Here is a 6,766-nt window from a genome sequence, read left to right as displayed (position 1 = left end):
AGGGAAACATCTTTACAGCATGCCACTGACCTGGAAAGGATTTGATGTGCGAGTCCTGTGCGACCCTCTCCCCTTTCTTGCCAGGGTTGAAGAAGCAGCTCCAGCTGTGCTTCTTTCACAGGCTCATTTCCCTGTCCTACCTGCTCGTCATCTCATGGCCTTTACTCTGGATGCAGGGTTAAGCTCACTTAGAGTTGTTTACTGATGAGCTTCTTCCTTCTTTAAGCCCATGGGGAAAATATGCTCTTTGGCTGTGCATCAGCCTTTTACAAGACAGATCAGCTCAGAAGTGAAAGCCACCAAACTTGCGCTGAAAAGCGCCACGTTACATTTCCCAGTAGGGTACCATCTTGGGTTCCTCAGCTCTCTGCCCTGATATCCCATGGGGTAACCAGGCAGGAAATCCGTCAGCGATGTATATGTTGGTGAAGGAGCTCTCTCTTCTGCAAGATACTTCCCGCTTAGTGGAAGCAACATAATATAYGAAAGCAGCCTGCAATGTTGCTGCTGGCAAGAAGTTTAAGGCAGGAACTGGATTCTTTACAAGAAGACCCAGCCTGATCTTGGCTCTGTAATGGAAAACATGATTTTATTTTCCCACAAGCATAAGGTGAGAAAAGCTAGCTTAATAGTGAGACACCACGCTCTGTCCCAGTCTGAACAAACATCCATGGCAGAGCTGCTCTGTTCTCTAATCTGGAGGACATTCTCATGCTCTTTTTAGTCGCCATTTCACATTGGAAGACCAGTGTTTTTTCCATTTCACCTCAACAGGTCAAAAGACCTTCCTGTAGGTAATCCTGCTTTTGGCATGGATCCAACTAGAAACCGTTGTGTTATGTGTTCCCACTGGGAAGAGCCGCAGTTAGTAGGTGTTTCCTTTCTCCATTCCCAGGAGATTATACAATTTCTACCAGAGTCTTCAAGATAATAGAAAGAAATTCATGCCAGCCTGATGCGAAAGTCAAGCCTCCTCAGAATCTTTTCTTCTGGATGCTTATTATGCCCCTACTATAACCTGGAGGTGAGGACAACTGTCACTCCAAATCATTCCTCCCAGTCAACCCCTCCTGGAAATATCTAAGACTGCAGAACACCAGATATGGCTGCTGGGGCCTTCTTACCTTATTCAACCATTTGGTCTTTAAAGACCAAATCTCAGTTTTCCAGAGAGAAAGAAAATGACAGAGACTGGAGACAGCATGACCGCTGAGCTGATCCTGCTGCTGGGAAGAGCCCAGGACGGCCCAGAGAGCACCAGAAGGGTGAAAACTCCCACCCAAATTCTCCTTTCCCAGACCCAGCTTAATTCTATGGGCTTTGCAGGTTTATCTTCCCGCTTTACATTTGTGCAAGTGGTAATTGTGGTTTTTATGTGAATTGGAACTGAAACAGGCCAGACTTTGCTGTGCAGTGGCTATTTTCATACAACAGTGACAGAAGATAGAAGAGCATTTTGTACAGAAGGTGTGGGCATGATTATCCATGTACAAAGAATGAGAAAGTCTGAATGTAAACTGTGATATCTGCCCAATTAATCTGGCTTCTTTTATTACAAATAAATGACCGGAACTTGCTTCCCAGAATGCTTCAGGTTTATACCAGACTAAGCAAGTGATGGTTCTGTAGAGTATTCTTTAACATTAACCAAGTAATTTCTTTTGGCCAAGTAATTCCTCACATTTCATGAACTTTAGAAAGAGCAAGATCTCCTCACTGCAGGTGCCAGATCATCGGAGACTTGTGTTTTAAATAGTATCAGGTGTCTAAGCATGATGCCTGGGTTTTCCTAACAACAGAGACTGTAGTTTCAGGGAGGATGTTTTTTGGTGGCAAATCAGGTCAGGGAGTTCCTGTCCCTCCGTTGCTCGTTTTGACTCCCACCACCACCTCAGTGAAGACCCACAGCTGTCTGGTGAACGAGAGCAGTGAGGTTCACCAACTTGGATTAAAAATACCCTCCTTTTTTTAACAGCGTTAGCAGTTTGCTGACCTGGTTTATCTTTCAGCCCTGTGACTCGTATTTGCATGACTCATAGGGTGGTACAAGGGGGGAAAAGGGAACCGAATGCAGAGAGGCGAGCAGGAACTTCTCAAGCCAGTGCTACCAAAAACACTTAACATGAAACTAGGACCAAGTCACCCACTTCTCTATTTTCCTTACAAAGTTTCAGAAAAGTAGAGATGTAGCAAGATGTACATTAATAAGCAATTTATGGAGCAGCCAGTAAGATCCAGTCTAGGCAATGTGACTCGTGTTTGTCTTTATAAGGGGGGTGGGATAGGGCAGAGCAGTCCATGCATTTTTGGATAATCCGTGGACTGCCTTTAGGTTCTGTATAAATAATAATAATTAAAAGCGGATGTAACTAATTGGAATCCATTCCACAGCAGTAACATGATCCCTTTTATTGCCAATCCCCCGAGTCACTCAGTTCTCCAGATGATTATTTTTCTGCTTTTCCCTAATACAACTTGAATACTGTCTTTCACACTGCTAATGGATCCAGCGTGGGTTGACGCTCTCAGAGCGTTTTAAGTCCACTGCTAGCCCAGACAGAACTAGCTCAGTTAGCTCTGCAGCAGCAGGGCAGACTTACCCTGTATTTCACCAGAAAGCTGCTCAATTTTGTACTTAAAATCACCTCTGCCATCCACAATTCTAGCACTAACCCAGCTGTGTTATTGCCTATTATTTGCCCAGTACATTCTGAATTAAAAGCAGTGATGGGCATCGCATGACGGCGGTTTTCCTTCTGGGAAGCCTTACTGGCATTTGCTTCGCAACATGATCTGTATTTGGGACTTAGTGGCTTGAGTGAGATCTTTTATTTCCTGATGGCCAGACAACATGGACACTCCAAAAACTGCCCAACTGATATGCGTATGTCAAAAAAGCAAAGCTGCTGATGACGGCCACCCTGCCTGGGCAGCCACAAGGCTCAGAGGCGCCCCGTTGCAAGGCAGGGCTCCACTTTCTTGACCTCCCAGGAGGAGGAAGTTGTTCCTGGGTTTGGAGGTCCCAGGGGAAGGCAAAGCCCAGAGCTGTTACACAGCAACATGTCCAGATGCAGAGGAAGGTCCTCTCCCTGCACACGTGACACTGGGTCTCTGGTCACCTCATGGGAATGGCAGTCCTGTCACTGCCTCCCTGGACGGGGAGAGGGGAACTGTTCTCCAGGCTCATTCCCAGGCTCCTTTAGGTGGTTGCTCCCTTCCAGCTCACTCCCAGGGTTAGGAACAGAGCAAGTATGGGGAGAGAAAGTCCACCCTGACTGGAAGAGGAGGCTGCCTTTCAGGGGGGGTTGTAGAAAACCTTGCCAGGCCTGGTAGAGTTGCGAAGCACGTTTCCCTCCACCAGACGCTGAACAGGGTCAGTGCAGGCAGGGCCACTGGAGGAGCGCTCTCAGTGCTGGGCAATGAGATCCACCCAGCAGGGACCGCGGGAAGCTGGTGGGCTTCACACCAGCCCTGGTGTTGCTACGGGTTTCGATCAAGGCAGTTTCTGCAGTATAAACTACGGCGCCTATTGCACTCAGTGGCTGTTGCCTAACAAATATGTTCCTGGCAAAGCTGATGACATCCAAGGGCTGGATTCAAACCTCTTTGAAATCAGGAGGCTTCTTATGGACTTTGAAAGAGTTTGGATGAGGTCCACAGCCCTGTGGAGCAAAAGCACCTCTTTTTTTCAGGAGCTTGGCTATTTCTGTCACTCATGTGGGATCTGTGCTGTTAGCTTTGGTGTGTCACTGAAACCCTCCCTTTTTTCATCTGCTTTCTGGATGCCTCCTAAAATAACATGTGTGATGGCAAATTGGGAAGCTGGCAGCCTGGTGGAAAGCAGGGCTCAAAAGCTCATATGAATTGATGGCTTCAGTTAGTTTTCAGCAAAGCCACAGCTCAGTGATGAAGTGAATGCAGGTTGCTAGCAGGGGATCAAATGCAGCCTAGCTGCATGGAGCAAAGCGCTTCCAGTACAAAGTCATCTTTGCTAGCTGACATTTCTTGAAAAAATTTTGAAGGGTTAATTCTGTCCTAACAGATTTTATGCCAGGTCAAGAACTTGTCTTGCAGGAACAAGTCCTGGACAGGTTTTTGAACCCTCGGATTGATAACTATTAGTCAACGGGAATTCTGCAGGCTCTGAAGATCACGTGTTTGAATAGTTTCTTTCATGGGTAACCCAGCAATGTAGAGAGACATATAATGTCTTGATTTGGTGCGCCTGAAGGGGCTCACATTCTGTCAGGCACTGAAAGCACGAAAAGGCTTTAATGGTCCTAACCAATCTCACCTGAGGCTGCCCCCAAAACCCTGGCCCATGGGCTCCGTTTCAGCTCGGGCCTGGGCCCTCAGTCCTGGCCTTGAGCTATGTTGAAGGTGTGCTGGTCTCAGATCTTGTCTCTAGCCCTGCCTCCTGGAAGGACCTCAGACCTACATTGTAGTGTCATCTCCGGTCCTGTCTCCTGGAAGGACCTCAGATCTATGTTGTAGCCTTGTTTCCAGTCCTGTCTCTGGCCCTGCTGCTGCCTGGGCTCCCTGGGCGGACCTGGTTCGGGTCCATCACTCACCATGCCTGGGGCTGCTGACAGCTCCTGTTACCAGATCCTGCTGTGCACCCTGTTCAGGTGCTGCAGGACTGCGCCCTGGTGGGTGAGAGCACTGCCTGGGCTGTGGTCACCCTCGGCTTGTAGCTCATCTGCCCCCAGGGAACAGCCCTGCTCTTGCTGCTGACACATCCTTTCATCACAGGAAATATCGTGGAGAAGAAAAAAGCAAAAAAAACCTGCACATGTTAAACAGTCATTGCTCCGCAAGTCTTATATGCTCATTGCCTTAGGAACAGTGAGCTCCACCCCGACAAAACTACCATGGGGAAGAGAAACTATTACTACCCCATTTTTATGGAGGACAAACAGAGGTAAGGAGATGCTGAAGTAACACGTGGCAGAGCTGGAGCAAAACCATTCCTAGACTAGTGCTCCTGGGAGGATGGGTAAAGAACGTCTCTGGTTTGGGAGGACAGATTTTTCACCTTGCCTGTTGCATCCTGTACATCTTCAGGGACAGACCCAGGCAAAGACCGACTTTGGAGACTGCTGGCACCAGCTGTTCTGGCTCCCCACAGCCCCCTCCAGAATACCCCCTCCATAAAAGGCCCAGCACACCAGTCTTTCCAAAGTTGTGCCTTCTGCTTGGCAATGCAAGGTGTGAACCCTGAAATGTCTTCTGTATCTCCTGCCACCACGGGACTTAAACTTGCTGTGACAAAAATTAGTGGAATAATTCCTGTCGACTTCAGCAGGGATGGGATCGATGCAGAAGCAGCGAGACCTGGGCTAGGGCTTTTGCTATCACAGGCTCTTGCATGGCCAGCTCATGGATTCCCCCAGGCAATACCTGAAGGAGCTGAATAATACAGATTGTGTCAATCCTTAGACCCTGGAGGGAAGGTGATGCTGCATCCATTCAGGCTGCTCCGACTCCTCTGCATGATCCACAGGCAATGCTAGTTTCTCTCAGCACCTGCTTTGACACTAGCAGAGCTGGCTTAGAAATGCCTCTCCCATACCTCCTTGTCATGGGGGGGGGGGGGGAGGAAATTCAGTCCTGAGCTGGAGAGAAAAAAAACAACATGAATTGTATGGACTTCTTCTTCTTTGATAGAAATCCTGCCGGCCCTTGGGACCTGGTCCGTGAGCGGCATTGCCCAATGCGCAGCAACATCCACATGTAGTCTGGTCGTTCTGCTTGTGGAAATGCCGGGATCTCACACAGGTATGGTGGGAGCCTGAACTTGCAAAGCTGGAGCACAGCACGAGCATCTCGTATGGCCCAGCTCTTCAAAACGCTTGAGGTGCTGACAGTCAGCACAGCTATGGATTTGGCATTGTGGAGTTGGAACGTTTTTTTCCAACCAACCACTCTCACAACACCTTTGTGGTGACAAGGTCCCCCCAAAGCCTCCAGCTCCCACCAGGCCCTCTCCTCCGTCCACGTGGCAGTGGTTCGGGTTCTTTGTTCATCTCTGCGACAGCCAACGCAGAGGAGCCGGGCGGGACTGAGACCCAGCAGCTCCTTCTCCCCAGCTCTCTGCTGCCGGGTCTCCTCTCCCTTTCTCCCAGCCTCAGCCCTGCTACTGGGGTGACTTTCTCCTCACTTCTTCTCCTTCCAACCTGGRTCTGTGGCCAAGGGGGTTTGCAGCGGGTTATGCAGTTTAGGCTTTACTGCTGCTCTGAACTCAAGTTCTGCCTCCTCCAAACAATAAGCAAAGCCCTCCACAAATGGCGCTTTTCCTAAAGCACTTCCAGTCATTCCTGCAGGCAGTTTGGGGGGAAATGAGCTACAGCTCAGTGCCCGGCAGGAGCTCCTGGCCACCCGGACAGGCCCCCTGCAACCTGCCTTGACTAGTCCGGCTGTGTGCGTGTCGCAAGCCGTGGGGCTGGGACCAGTGAGCCCGATTTTAAAGAGAAAAACGAGGGTGGGAAGCGGAGGGAAGGTGGGTGTTTTTCTTCTGTCGGTGCTGATTTCCCGGGAAAAAGGGCAAGCCGGGTCACTAGGTGCCACCAAGCGCGGAATTGCCTCAAACGCCGGGGGAAGAGCGGCAGATTGCATCACCCCCTCGGTGGGCGAGGCAACCGCGGAGCGCGGCCCTCGCCCGCGGGGGCAAGCGGGGCGCAGCAGGAGCCCGCGCGGGCTGCGCGGCGCTGCTGCATTGCGGGCGGCCCCGCAGAGGCTCCGCGCGCTGCGGGGGGCGCCCTTCCGC

This window comes from Apteryx rowi, unplaced genomic scaffold (assembly GCF_003343035.1).
Source record: "Apteryx rowi isolate R43461 unplaced genomic scaffold, aptRow1 scaffold_157, whole genome shotgun sequence".
NCBI lineage: Eukaryota > Metazoa > Chordata > Aves > Apterygiformes > Apterygidae > Apteryx > Apteryx rowi.
This window is presented reverse-complemented; position numbering follows the sequence as displayed.